A 14,260-nucleotide genomic window follows, 5' to 3' on the forward strand; every position below is an offset into this window, starting at 1 on the left:
TTCACCCTGATGAGCAGCTAAACTCCACCACAAGTGCTCCCTTACTCCTGCTCTTCAAAGGAGGGGCTGCAGTGCAGAGATCTGTTCTGCTGTAGTACCCACAGGCTGCAGCATGGAGATCTGCTCCATGTGGGACCCATGGGCTGCAGGGGAACTTCTGCTCCATGCCTGGAGCACCTCCTGCACTGACCTCAGAGTCTGCAGGGCTGGTTCTCACTCTTCTCCCTGGGGCAGAAATTCTTGGCATTTCTTCCTTCAGCCCTGGAAGCAATTTGGTGTAGTTATCTCTCTCCAGGGACAGAAGCAGCAGTGCACTGGGCATATTTGAGCCTATTCCTTGGGGCATCTGCAGTTTCTGCATTGCAGCTTCCGCTGGTCCTGGGAAACCAGACACAGCAATTGCCCTGTGATGCACACAAACCTCTTCTGCTTCCATTGCCCATGTTAAGTATAAGAAAGCAAGAAACAGCCTAAGTAGCAAATGCTGCAGACTAGTAAAATGATCTAATTTTGAGTCCGCTTCGGAAAAGAAACGTGTGGGGTTTTTTTTTAAACCCTTTGAATGTGACAGTGCCAATTTTTATCCCTGACCTCTACAACAACCCTGCCTTCCTTCCCAGCTCTCAGAACACGCTTTCTTGTGCAACATCTTCTGCTCCTCTATCCTGCAGGAGTTGTGTACACTTGGATAGTGGATCAATCACCATAATTGCTGTTGTCTTCAAGGTTTATTAATGCTTTCCAACTGAATTCCTGTTTTCCTGCTAATAATCCTACCAGTGGAACACTTTTGTGGACATGCAATTATTCATGTGGCAAACTTGCCACCCAAATACTGCTGGGTAATTAGTAAGCCTTGCATCCAACTAAAAGCAAGTCATTTTTAATTTCTGCAACAGACTTGAAGCTGGGATTATTTCACTGCAGGTCAGTTGCTCAAAGCAGCACTTAGGAAGGAGGAGCAGCTGTTGTCTGTGGAGGAAATGAGAGGGGCACAGGTGCTCCCTGTAGAGATTCATTTGGCCCCACAGTCCATATTATCAGGCTGGTCACTACACTTATATTTGCAGAGTTGCAATTGGAAGGAGCAGAGGTCTGAAACAGAGAGGATAAAGAGAGTCAGGGTGTTCTTTTTTTATAGCTACTTCTCTTGTTTAAGCAAAATTGCAGGTATCATTTTAATAGCTCAGCTGATAGTCACTATCTGTCCCCAGCAGTTCTTTCTAGTTTTTGGTAGATAGGCTGTGCTCAGGGCTAGATACATCAGCTGCACACAGCTCCAGTTCCCTGTGGTGGACATAGATATAGGACTGTATATGGGCTAAAAATAGTGCATGCTCTTCTGCATTGTAATCCTTTGTTACTTTAATGCATGTTATGTTTGGTGGCTGAAATAGTTGGTCAAGCTAGGAGACATCTCTCTGCTTCAAAAAAATACTGCAACTTGGCAGCTCTATCTGTCCTTTACTAATTCATTTTGGTCAAAGTTAGGCTTTGAGAAGGTTGAAAATTAAAAGGATGAGCCTGATTGCTGTAAAGTACAGGTCTGACTTGTGGCTTTCTCTGTTTCCTTATGCTTTCTTTACCAGCCTGAGGCATGATAACAGAGCTATCCATGCAGGCAGTGTCAGTATTTTCATGCCAACGACAAAAATCTCCTGAACTATTTACTCTTGAGAAGCCAACACCTCTCCCAAATACAGCATTGCTGTGGTCGATGTATTCATCTTCCAGACACCTGAATATGGAAAGGAATGCAAAACGCACAGAAAAAGCAGAACCTGCCAGTCACCCCTCGGCGGCTGTTGACATCTGAAAGGATGGATGCAGAATTCAAGCGCAGCCATCTTCATCGAGTCACTCGTGTGCACAATTTAGAGGTAACTCCTCAAGAGGTGGGGTGCATGCTCTTCTCTGGGACGTGTCTTAAATCTGTGCTTTGCAGTGGGGTCAATGTACTACTTTTCTGCAGGGCAGAGCACGGTCATAGCCAGTGTTAGCTTAACAAGAGGCTGGGGCAGGATGCATTGGAGGGGGGGGGTCCTATGAACCCTACCAGGGCTCCTCAGCAGCAATGGGACACCTTCAGCCAATGCAGTGGTTATCTATGGGGAGCCAGGTGCTCCTGGTGCTACAGTGCATCCCTGACTGTTGCTTTTGCAGGAGCTGCATGCTGGACGTGACCTAGCCCTACACAGGTACTTTGGGCTTGGTGGCTCTGACTCTCCACAAGCAGGGCTGATGCTGAGCAGGGTATGCATTGGTGGCAAGGGGCTGCTAGCAATGCTTCTCACCTGTCTGTCCCCAGCTTGTCACACAAAGGTCTTGCAGGCCCCCAGTGACCCTACTAGCAGCCTCTTCCCCACCTGTCTCCTTCAGAGTGAGCAATGCATTGCCCTGCACACACTGTCATGGTCCTGACCCATGCCACAGCCAGCAGCAAGCACCCATCAATCCACTGGAGTCATTTTAGACTGCTTATATTCATTTGTTTCATTATGCTGTTATGGCTCTCATCAGACACAGTGCTAATTAACTCAATCCCATCCTACCAAGTCCTGGCTTCCACATCATCTCCAGGGTTTCTAGTCCAGGGAGCTGTAACAGATCATTTATCCCAGGGGGCTTAAATGGATGCTTTTCCATGGTGGAGCTTTAGGCAGAGAGACTCATGATTGCAGGGGTGTGTTCGAGTCTAATTCTGTGCATAGCATCAAAATTTGTATAGATTTTAAATAATTCATCACTGGGCTTCAGTATATTTAGTCACTCAAATTAGGAATCAGGAATTTTGCTCTGTGGAGAGCTAGTGTGTGTGTCATTGTCAGAGGTTAGCTCTGCTGCCTGTCTCCATGCAGAAGAGTTCAGAGAAATTAAGTCAGAGGAAGTGACTGGCAGTAGAAGATGCAGGGAAATGCGTGACACGCAATGCCGTGAGAGCCTCCGCAGCAGTGCAACGGGTGATACTGGTACATGGTCTAGTGGTATGTGTGTTGCTGAGGTACTGGGAGACCGTAAGCATGGTTTAGGTGAGGTCTTTAGGCTTCAACCCATGAGCTGCCAGCCTATGGGGACTGTCCCCATCTGTTGCCCCTTGTCTTGTTTGTGGATGGCAAACCTTGGGGGGCAGAGAGATGCTCTTGTGCTTTTCTGTGTTCTGTCTGTGACTGTAAAACAGGCAGCACGGATGCTCATACCCATTAGCAGACGTGGCAGCTGCAGTGGGCTCTCAGTCACAGCTGGTAGAGACCCGAAGTTTGGCAGATTCCCAAACCCACTGCAGCAGTGCTGACTTTCATTGCAAAGGAATGGTTTAGAAATACAGACCCACAGCTTCATTTAGTAGCTGCGTGTTTTCAGGAGTTGTCTCTCCCCCTTTCTTGACCTAAAGGAAATACTTGATAAAGTGCTCCAGCACCGGTGAATTGGGAGGGGTCTGTGCACAGCATCTCCCAGATGATGAGATCTGCCTAATGTGTCAGAAGCTATCCCAGCTGTGAAGTGTGCTGGAGACTCTTGTCCAAGTGATAGTCTATTGATGGGAAACGCTGCTGTTCAGGAGGGGGTTGATTCTGCAAGGCCTCAACACCTATCCACCTCGACAGGAGCAGAAAGCTCTCAGCACCTCTCCTAGGATTGCAGCTCACTGCACAGGGTTGAAGCCCTTTGTCTCCCTCTTGTTTTTATGCATTACAGTCACATTATAAAGAAGTCCTGCAGAACATTCAATTACTTACTGCACAATTATAATCATATTTGTATACCTATAAGTAGGTCACCAGTCTCTTAGGTTAATCAATTATAATGGCATTCACACCGGTTTCTTTCATAAATCACTGGCTTTTAGTGTATCCACTGAGATAATGGAGGAAAACCATCTAATTTTGATCTAACTAGAATGAAATGTGAACGTGCATAATTTGCTCTTACAAAGTGTATCTAATGTTCTCTACATCTGTATTTATTTGTGCTGTTTCATGCTGCATATCGCTTAAGTGGCAAAAAAAATACAGAGACTGTTGCACTTAAAGCTAAATGACCCAGAGTAATACAATTTATCTGCATTTATTTTACATTGTTCATCATGACAGATATTTTAATAACCCACTTCTGATGGCTGATGCACTGATTACAAATCACACTGAAATCTGAGGCAAGCTTGTTTGGTGTGATGCAAAGACATTTGGCAGAGCTGTTTCGCCATGTAAACTAAGCAGTTAAATGGGTAGGGAGGACTTTACTCAGGCTGGAGGCTGTGAATGCTTTAGGACATGGTGGGATGCCACCACATAGCGAGCATCTGCTGAGCCCCGGAGGCTGTAGCTACTTTAATGTCTACCCAAGCTGCAGCTTTCAGACAGCTCAGTGAATGGGAAAATCATAACTGAGTGGTCTCTATTTTATGCCTGCCTCACTTGGATGCCTCAGAGCTGCTGTCAGGGAAGATGTGGGAGGTCCCTGTGCCACGCTTGGTGGTGGCCTTGGATAGTTCTTGCTTGGCTGCCTGTAAGGGAGTGGGTTTTGTGCTGTGAAGCACTGAACAAGATCTAGACCTGTACTGCCATATCTATCTGATCCCAGTTTAACTGGAGAGGAGGGCTGTGGACATGTTTAGGGGCTTAGATGGCTGGCCTGCAAGGGTCTGGCTGATGGGCTGAGCTCGATTAGACAGGTGAAAGGGTGAGTTAGTAGCAGCCTACAGCTACCTACGGGGAAGACGCAGAAAAAATGGAGCTGGACTCTTCTTGGTAATGGTAAACGATGTTATAAGGGGCAACAGCAGCTCAGGAGGCTCAGTCTGGGTGTTAGGAAAGGCTTTTTTCCCTTTGATAGAGGTGTATCCTTGGTTATCTGCTGAGGTTGTGGCATCTGCATCTTGGGACGTTTTCACACCCTGGCAAGACAAAGCTGTGGCCAAGCTCATTTAGTGCTGGCTGTAGCCCTGCTTGGGGTGTGGAGGGGTGGATTAGAGACTCTGGAGGTCCCTCCCCACCAACAGTGCTGTGATCCCATGCTTCAGTGGCCCTGAAAGGGTATTCAAGAAGGGTGGTACAATGGGGTGTGAACCTTTTGCTTCATAACAGATGCATGTTGTGTATTGACTGTCAAGAATGTACAGACAGATCCATCAGCACCTTACTGAGAGGCGCACCTATAGAGGCAATGCTGGCAGGAAGGTGGTGGGTTTGGTGTCAGCTGAGACCATTCCCTTCCACAAGCATGGTGGTACACTCATTGCAAAAAAATGGCATTTACCAGAAAGTGCAAACAAACTCTCCATGTCTGAGTGATGTGTTGGCTTGCATGTAGGCAAGAGGTCTGAGCCACTGCTCTCCATCCAGCCTCTCTTGGAGCAAGTGTAACACAAACCAGATTTAGCTTTCCGTCTGCATGAATGTCTGCCTAAGCATCCCTTTGGCTGCCAGCCTGGAAAATGCCAGTGTTGGAGAGGTGGCAATGCAGGGACCGCATCCTGAACAAAACCAGTGTGCAAATCAAACAGGGAGGGCTGCTGGGACTCACCTTGTGCAGAGTTACTGAGTACTCTGGAAGTGAGTTATTGGTTAAGAAAGTGATCCTGCTTCAGCACTATCTGTTTGGAGCTGTGGAGCAATAGTGTGCCTATTTCCAAACAAGATCTGAATGAGCAGGTGAGCACCCAAGCTCAGCTTGGTGAGATGGGAGCTCCTTGGATCTTGCCCAGCTTCCAACAATGCTGCAAGCTTTCTCTGGGCATGCTGTGCCTTACAGCTTGCTTCCATGCTGTGAGCATATCCCTGCAATCTCAAATGCAGCTGAGCATCCCTGCACAGGTGGCTGCTGCACAGGAGACCCTGCTGAAAATGTGCAGGGTGTGAACCAGCTGGTGTTGTACTGTTCATCCCAAACAATCTCCTGAAGGGGAGCTGGGTGGAAACTGCTCTTTTTCTTTTTTTTTTCTTTTTTTTTTCATTTTTTTTTAACATTCATTGCAACCTTCTGCTAAAAATATTCATATTTTCAGAAGCAGCTGCTACCTGAGAAATGAACAAATAGCGCTTTCACATACTCCTGTAAGTTTTTATGTATGTTTTTGTAGAAAACCAAGAATGTTTATGCTTGAATTAGTTTATTTTCATTGGGGGGGGGGGGGGGGGAACTGCACTTCTTATCCAAGGGATTCTTGCTGCATGGAAATGTTCTTGACAAAAAAGCTATTTTTTTTTTCTTTTTTTTTTCCTGTAAATTGTTTACTGACAAAAAGTTCTCCAGCTAGTGTGTCTTGGCCAGCTGGAAGGCTGGACTCATTACTAGCATTTTTCTTCACTGTGTTCTGGTAGCCACAAGAGCCCTTAGCTCATCTGTTGGCCCTGTTGGTCTCAGACCTTGTGCAGGTTCCTGTGCAGATCTGGTGGCTGTGTCCAGGGATGGTGACACCACGCAGGGTGAAAAGGCTAGGGGTGGCACTCTGCTTTCAACAAGCATCGCTTGTGCCCCACCTGCACAGTGTGGGCTATGGGAAGGATGTCAGCCCAGCACTCCGTGTCGGCTCTGCTGCTGTGTGGCTCCACTCTGGAGGAGCGTTTGTGAAGATTTACATGTGTCGGGCTCCAATTTTAGGAGGGAAATCTGTCAGTAGATCATAAATGTTCCAAGTGATTTATGCTAACCGTTTTGGGTGCCTTAGTCCCAGGAGTAGATAAATTGTGGTTTAATGTTTTATTTACACTTTCAGGGAATTTAGTGTCTTTGGAAAGCACCAGATCGTTACCCCCAGAGGGAAATTCTCTCCCCGTGGGATGACAGCCCATGGGAAGGGCTCTTGCCATGCCCTGGGCAGCTCCTGACACCCTCTCCATGCAGGGCACTGCTGCAAGTGTAGGAAGGCATTTTATTTTTGAAATTGTTTTATATCTGAGTAGAGATCATTAATCTGTTAATATTTCTATGGGAGTTTGAAAGTCCTACATGTCTGAAATGACAGCAGATGGCACAATAGAGGGTTTAGCTGAGTTTTAGGTATGCAGAAGAGTTTAATTAATTAACAGTAATCTCTTTAAAATGTATGGCAGAGTAATACCAGTCTCGTCTATAGAAAGATTCTTGGGGACTTAATAAAGCTCTGGGAGTAATTAATTATACAATAACCCATGGTTAAGAAGATAATATCATCCAATCAGTGGGCAGAATTTGTGTTTGTCATTTACCAGAGAGGATCATTAGTGTTTGCTACAGACTCAGTCTACAGTGGTGCATGCAAGGGGTGCCCTCAGCCCCCAAAATACCCAGGTTGTAATGCGTGCAGTCATCTATGCTTTGCTAAGGGAAAACTGTTCTGGTGTAAAGCACGCGGGGTCAGAGCAGGTACAGTTGCTTGTGAAAATGAAGTATTTCGTTGAAAACAGATAGTTAGCTTATTGCCTTACAAGCACCTATCTAAGCTCCGTTCAATTAATGAAACACAATTTGAAGCAAAAAGGATTTGTACCAACCAAACTACTGCACTATAAGCTCTCTTCTAATTATGCTATAAGATAATGTCTACCAGATTAAAATTTTAATTAGCTTAATTTAGGAATAGAAAAAGCATTAGACTTACAGTTCTGAAACACATAAATGATATCAAGGGGGAGGGGAAAGAAGTGAAAGTCGGTTAAGCTTTGTGCATGGCCTCGTGCCTCATGTTTTCTGTAAGAACTCGGCAAATCCCAGCAGGTTTGGGCTGCTGGGTATGGCTGCATGAGGCTGCCTGGGCTTTAGGGGGGTCGGTGCAGACGTCTGGGCACGGGGGTGCTTTAGTTTTCTCCGGTACTTATTTGTAACCCCAGCTGCCTGCAGTCCCTCTGGCTCTGCGTTCAGAAGGGAGAAACATGCTGGCTATAATAGAGACTTTTGTTCTTTTTTTGTTTTTCTTTTTCCTTTTTCTCTATTCATAGATTTAAAGGCCAAAACAGACCATTAAGTCCAACTAATCCTACATCCTGCATGACAAAGGCCATCCCGCCCATCCCCTAATTCCTCAATACCCGGGCTGACCATGACCGTGTGATTAAATACAGTTAGGAAAATGCACTGCGAGAGCCTCTGTGTGCTCCAGACATGGAGCAGGACCCCACTGAAAACACCCAGTCTTGATTTAAAGACTTTAAGTGGCAGATGATTTATTCCATCCCTCATGAAACCATTCCAATGCTTAATTACACTTACAGTAAAATAAGTCATTTGGGCGGAAAGCATGGGGAGCTGTAACATGCAAAGTGCACGGTATATAGTTGTGTTTGGTTATGAGGTAAGGAATCCAACAAATCTCTTTTATGTCTTTTCAGGGAAGAAACAAAGGCATTTGAACCATTTGCACAACATAGAAGCTCTCCAGCGCAAGTTTTTAAAGGGCTGGAGGCTTGCTGGGGAAGCTTTGAGGAGAGGGAGTAATAAAGAAAAGAGGGTTTTATGATGCAAGGTCGAATGGGAAACTTTTATTGGAGGGGCTTGGCCAGCTCCTCATCCCATGGGGGAAAGGAGGAGGAATTTGAACGTGGTGTTTTTGCTTTTGGAAGGTCAAAGCCATTTCATGCAACTGCAAAGCAGCATAAGAGAAATACGCGTATTCCTCTGTCCTGTCTGTCAAAAATGGAGGAGGGGAGGAAGTCCCAAACACTACATTTCAACAAAGCCCTGAAGGTAAAAATGATCTACTGGCTTGAAATTTATCTTAATGAGCAAAATCCAGCCAATGGAACAGGGTGCAGATGAAAGTGACAGATGGGATCATTTAAAGTTTGATTCTTTGCATGAAAGAAAATACTATTTTCAATAAGTTATTTTTCTTCTGTTTGTTACAGTGTTCTGTTTAGTGTCACAGCCTCCAATTGGCAGTCCCAGCTCTTTGGCAGATTAATTTATCCAGGGTCATATCCTCAGCTTTTGAAAATTCAGAGTTTGAGGGAGCTCCTGGAACTCCTCAGCTCACGTAAGCGCATGGAGCTGGTCCAACAGTCAGCGGCAAGTCTCCTCAGCCAAGAGATTTTTGCTAGATATGGACTGAGACCCCAAGTCTGAAGCTGTCCAAGATCAGTCTGCTAAGAATATGAACAGTCATCAATCAGGTAGTCTGGAAGAGTGTACAGAAGTGTATCAATTTGTTCACAAGTATTTTCAGACACAAACAACTACAAGAATTTACCACTGCTATATAAAAATATAGTCTGGGACCTAGTCAGGTTCATAAAAGTTCAGTGAAGCTGGAGGATGCATTTCCTTGTAGGAGATGTGCTGAATTTTGATGCTGAGAGGTGCTGTCACACACCCCTTAGTGCACACCATTGTACTGTTACATGTCACTTATCCTTAACAGGGGAAGATAGGCAGGAGAAGGAATGGAATCAGTCCTATGCAATAAAATAATTGCTGTCTTCACCATTTCCTTGCACAGGTAATTCATGTTACTGTAATGTACTGTAATGCAGCATCTGTGTACAGCATGGTGCATACGCAACACCAGCAGACCCTGCCACCCACAGCTGAGCAGGAGCAAAAGCATTAACCCTCTCTCCTCTGTCCAGTTATTTCCCGATTAGATCAATTAGCAGTTAACAAAGGCCCAAGACAAGGAAGAGGTCATCTGTTAGCTCCTTATATTTAAGCCTTCTTGGGTGAGATTTTACAAACCACATGGCAAGTGCTCGCTTGTGCAACCCCTCAGCCTGGAGGACAAATTGCTCAGGTTGACACCAGGGGGAAAAGGGAAAGCTAGAGCTGTGGTGGGGCTGCTGCTGGTTCCCAGCCACCCCTTCCGGGGGCCTGCAGCATCCCAAACCTACCTCAAAATGCTGAGCAGGAGGCTCAGACAGAGAAGGAGGCAGTCTGCACTGCTCACTGGCTGGAGGGGTGACTGCAGCACAGAGTGGGTACCATCTGTAGCAGCTCCTCAAAATACAACTCTTGTTCAGGGCAAGGATGGACCTGGACAGGGGTTGCTAACTGCATGTGCCCTCCCTGCCATGCTGCTCAGTCAGCTAGGAAGAGAAGAAAGTCATTGCAAGGAATTTCTTCAGCTGTATTCCAACAGCAGATTAAAATAGCTGCTACTATTTTAATCTGGAGAAGTGGCAGCTACCGCACATGCAGGACTGGCAGCAAGCATGTCTCCCACAAAGCCGGGATTCAAAGAGTGTCTTGTGCCTCTGGTAATGCAACCACAGGCTGTAGCCAGAAGACCAGCCCTGGTAAAACATGGCCCTGGGACCATCTGACCCAACTGGCTAGAATCTGGGATCAGGAGGAATAAATTCAAGCTTCCTGTTTTTTTTCTTTATTTTTTCCTTTTAGTTATTGCAAAGTGTTGTGATACTGTGAACCCTAAACATTCTCAGGAGGCAACAAGACAGTGTTGTGCTCAATGTTCTGTATTTGCATACAGCCCAGCTGGGGTTTGTCTGCTGAAATCTGTGCGGTAACATCCAGATTTTAAATATTGATTTTTATTTTATTCCAGAAGTTTCATTGTAATATGGCATGGATATTCTGTTTCCTTGTGGATTTGTGATGGCAGAGGAGGAAGACAGAGAGAAAGGTGACTTTTTTTTTTAGGAATACTTTTACGTATCTGGAAAATGAAAGTCTTGCCTTGTCCCTCATTTTTATTTAGGGGGGAATGTTTGCTGTACACACTCTTGAAACTTGCAAAACTAGCTTTGAAATAAAAGAAAGAAAATTTATCTTCACATCTTCATAAATTGTAAATTATTTATTTGCTATCCCTGGTAAACCTGCTTTTGCAAAACCTCACTGTGAAAGGAGCATTTCTTTGTTTCACTGGACTATGAGATCGCTCCCTGAAGATGCGTCAGTGCTGCTGCTTGGAAGGCTCCATGTAGGAAGCTGGTCCCAAAGCTTCCTTTTTTTTTTTTTTTTTTTAATTTGATTATGCTCAGGATTCTTTTTACTTTGCATTCATTTATTTTTTTTTTTCATTCATTTTGCAAATTAGGTAACTGCAAGAACCCATCTGTGGAAATTTAAGACCTTCCTGTGATTTTTTGCTTCTTCATGTGATTCCCTCTCATGCAAGTTAATCCCCCAAGACTGTGGTGCCTGAATGCAGCATCAGTTTTAAGAAGCAAATATTTATCCTGCATCCTAGGTGCAATCTGTACACAGAATGACTCCAAATTAAGTTAAATCGATATTAACTACTCTTAGATTGAAGAGTGTCCAGGCAAAAGGGTGGTACTGCTTTAACTGACGTTTTCAAAGCCAATGTAATTAATTGGTATATTTTTCACTGTGAAGGACAGATTTCATACACTGTTCAGATTTCTTGAATGCCTTTGGACTAAATCCCACTGTATTTACTCCACACAGGACTGTCTATTGAAATAACATTCGGTAATATTGTCCCTTTTCCCACTGCTCCTTTCAGAGCCACATGAAATGATTTCCCTCTTGGTTTTAGAAAGATGCAACAAATATTGTGAGTGCTTTATAGCTTTTCTCTCTGGTGTGAAACTGCTGCTGAAGACCACTCTACATTATATGAGTTAGACTCTTAGCTACCTCAACTGGGCAAATGCTGCAGGTTTTGATCTGAAGTAGGTCAGAGCCACCAGGTTTGTATTATACACTAGGTGGTGGGGACCTCACGGTTTGTGTGTGCAATTTTCAGTCCTTTGCCTCGCAGCCCTGTGCCCGCACGCAAGTCCATGCTAAAGAATGAATGAAGGGGCGGGGGGATATTTGAAAGGAGGGGTGTTTGGCAAAACTGCTATTGCAGAGCAGCCCCTATATGTTCCTGGGAGAGGGCACAAAATGTTGCTTGGGCCATATGGTCTGCAGCCCTGTGCTTTGCTGGCTCACACCCTTTCTAATGCCTGCTAATCTGCTCATAAGCACCTCTGAAGAGGGTGCTTCACACACCTCTACCAGTAATCTCTTTCAATGCCTGGTTGCTCTTTGGCTCTGATGCCAGATGGAATTAATATACCCATCACTGTAATTATTCAGACAAGTAAACAGTGGCAGGAGTAGTAGTGCAGCCGTCCCAACTTCTCACTTTTCCCACTGATTCAGAGGCATACTTGAAAGAATCCTTTCATCCCCATGGATCCCGTTCCCTGGAGTTGTCCCAGGCTGTCCTCATCAAAAGGGAACTAGATGTTTCAGCAGTTTCTCAGCCAATTTCATGCTGGGATAAGAATCAGTGGTGATGAGGTGGTATGATTATTTCAGCGTCTGACTGCTGCCCGGAAGCTTGGTACATGTCCAGCCCCTCATCAGGTCCTCCTATGAAATCTTTCACAGGACTAAGTCCTGTGTGTAAAATGGAAAATCTATTTATACCTCAAAACTTGAAAGGCAGCCTGCCTTTTGGCCTGCTCCAATTGATGGTTCGTGGAAATGAGCAGCCTAGATGGATGGTTTCTGAGGCCATGTGTTGGGAAAAAGATACCTCTAAAAGCTTCATGCATGCAGCAAATGCTATGCATGTACCTCCTACCAAGCCCATTGTCCCAAGCGTGATTTCTACAAAGTTTATTTAATTATTAATTAATAAATAAATAAAATATAAATTAAATTTTTAAAAATAATTAATTTAAGGCTGTCCAGTTCCCCATATATCCAAAGAGCTTAGAGCAATGTTTGTATTTGTGAAGGTAAGATCTATAGGGAGAGGTAACTGCTAGATGAGTTCAATAGCTGGAAAAAAAAAAAAAAAAGACATGCTTATGGACACTCCAAGCTCTCCTAGATGCATTGCGTGATCCAGAGTGAGACGTTACGCTCTCATCGAGTGTGCTTGGTTTTAGGAATAAGCAGTGGTGATGCCATAGTGACAAGAAGAGAGGCTTTGAGGGCTTTGATGCCCATGTTACAAAGAATATGCAAACTTGTATTATTCCTTTGATTAGCTGCTCTCTGATATGTCAAGTCCATGAATAATCAAGCCTCATTTTCTAATTAGTTTTACTCATCACCCTGCTGCTCCGTGCCTTTACTCATTTGCATACCTTTTTTCTAGATAAGGGCCTTATTCTGTGAGGCACTGGCAAAGCTTCTATCCGGCTCCCATGATTGCATTTCTTTGGTTCTTTGCTGGGCATTTCCTTGCTCTCGGCTCTGCTTCTCCTCCCATGTGATGCTAGGGCCCTGCCTGCAGAAGATCTCATTGCTCTGTGCTTTTCTAGTCTTTCTAAACCTTGTTTCCCCAGGAAACAGGGTGGTGTGTTCAGGCTGCCTAGCTGACCCCACTGACACCTTTTGAACCTGGTATCCAATTTCACCCAGCCTTGACAGCCAAGAAAATCTTCCTGTTTCTACAAATCCTGTGGAAGCAGGATGGGGACAGCTCTTTCTGGGTTAGTGGAAGACAAGGCTGGAGCATGTTCTTCATCGCTTTGAGGACCCACTGTGGAAAGAGAGGTTTTAACGCGCTCACCACAAACCCATTTAGCCATCAGCTGCCTCAGCTGAGAGAGACCATTCCACGAGAGAAAGCAGTAGCCATTGGGCTGGTGGCAGGTGGGTTTGTGACTGGAATACATGTGCTACTTTCATAACACGGGAGGCAGCTGCGGGTTCCCCAGCAGGGTGTCCCCAACCCAGTCCTGTCCCTCTGCCTGCAGGGCTCACAGCTGCCTGCGGGCCCTGCCCGGGCCTCTGCAGTGCGGCTGATGCTGGGGGACGGGAAACCATGATCCTTCCTATGACCTAGAGGTGTTAATGCCTAATAAAGCTCTGGTTTGCATGCTGGGAGCCTGCTTACCACAGAGCTGATGGGTCTTTTCTCTTTGCTAGGGCTAAGCAGTCACCATTTGTCAACCAAAAGCGGAAGTGAAATTCGGATGCTGTGAAGGTCTTTAAAAAAGCGACAGGAATGTGATAATCTGTCCCACGTGAAAAGCTAACAAGAGTTTCCAAAAGCTGCAAACGTCAGTCTAGGGCTTGAGGCACAAGGCTTTGTGCTCATCTATCTGGGCAAATACCTGGTGCCTCTACATACGAGCCACTGCCTTTCAAAAAGTTTCTGCAGGTAAACAGGGGTCAGCTCAAGACGAGATCCTGCACCAGCTGGGCTTGGCCCTGCTTTCATATCGGCTTTGTTCCTTTAACTCCTTTTTTAAAGCAGCTCCTTGCTTTGTACCAGCAGAAGCATGCCCCTGCCTGACCAAGGAGTGCATTATCCATGGGGGGCCGCAGACTTTTATCTCATTCGGGGTGAATTTCACTTCTGTAGTGCCTAAGCTAATGTTTTGTGTCCCTGGATCAAAGCTAGGGAGCATCA

The 14,260-nt window shown here is 45.3% G+C and overlaps 1 long non-coding RNA gene across 1 annotated transcript; it reads left to right on the forward strand.

The window, feature by feature from the left end:
• Positions 1-1,063: 1,063 nt before the first annotated feature.
• LOC311443935 lies at positions 1,064-9,399 on the forward strand. Its single transcript, XR_014697569.1, has 4 exons — positions 1,064-1,093; positions 1,590-1,880; positions 8,538-8,661; positions 8,823-9,399. It is a non-coding gene; the product is annotated as an uncharacterized lncRNA (long non-coding RNA).
• Positions 9,400-14,260: the final 4,861 nt, after the last annotated feature.

This window comes from Aythya ferina (assembly GCF_964211825.1).
Source record: "Aythya ferina genome assembly, chromosome: 13".
Lineage (NCBI taxonomy): Eukaryota > Metazoa > Chordata > Aves > Anseriformes > Anatidae > Aythya > Aythya ferina.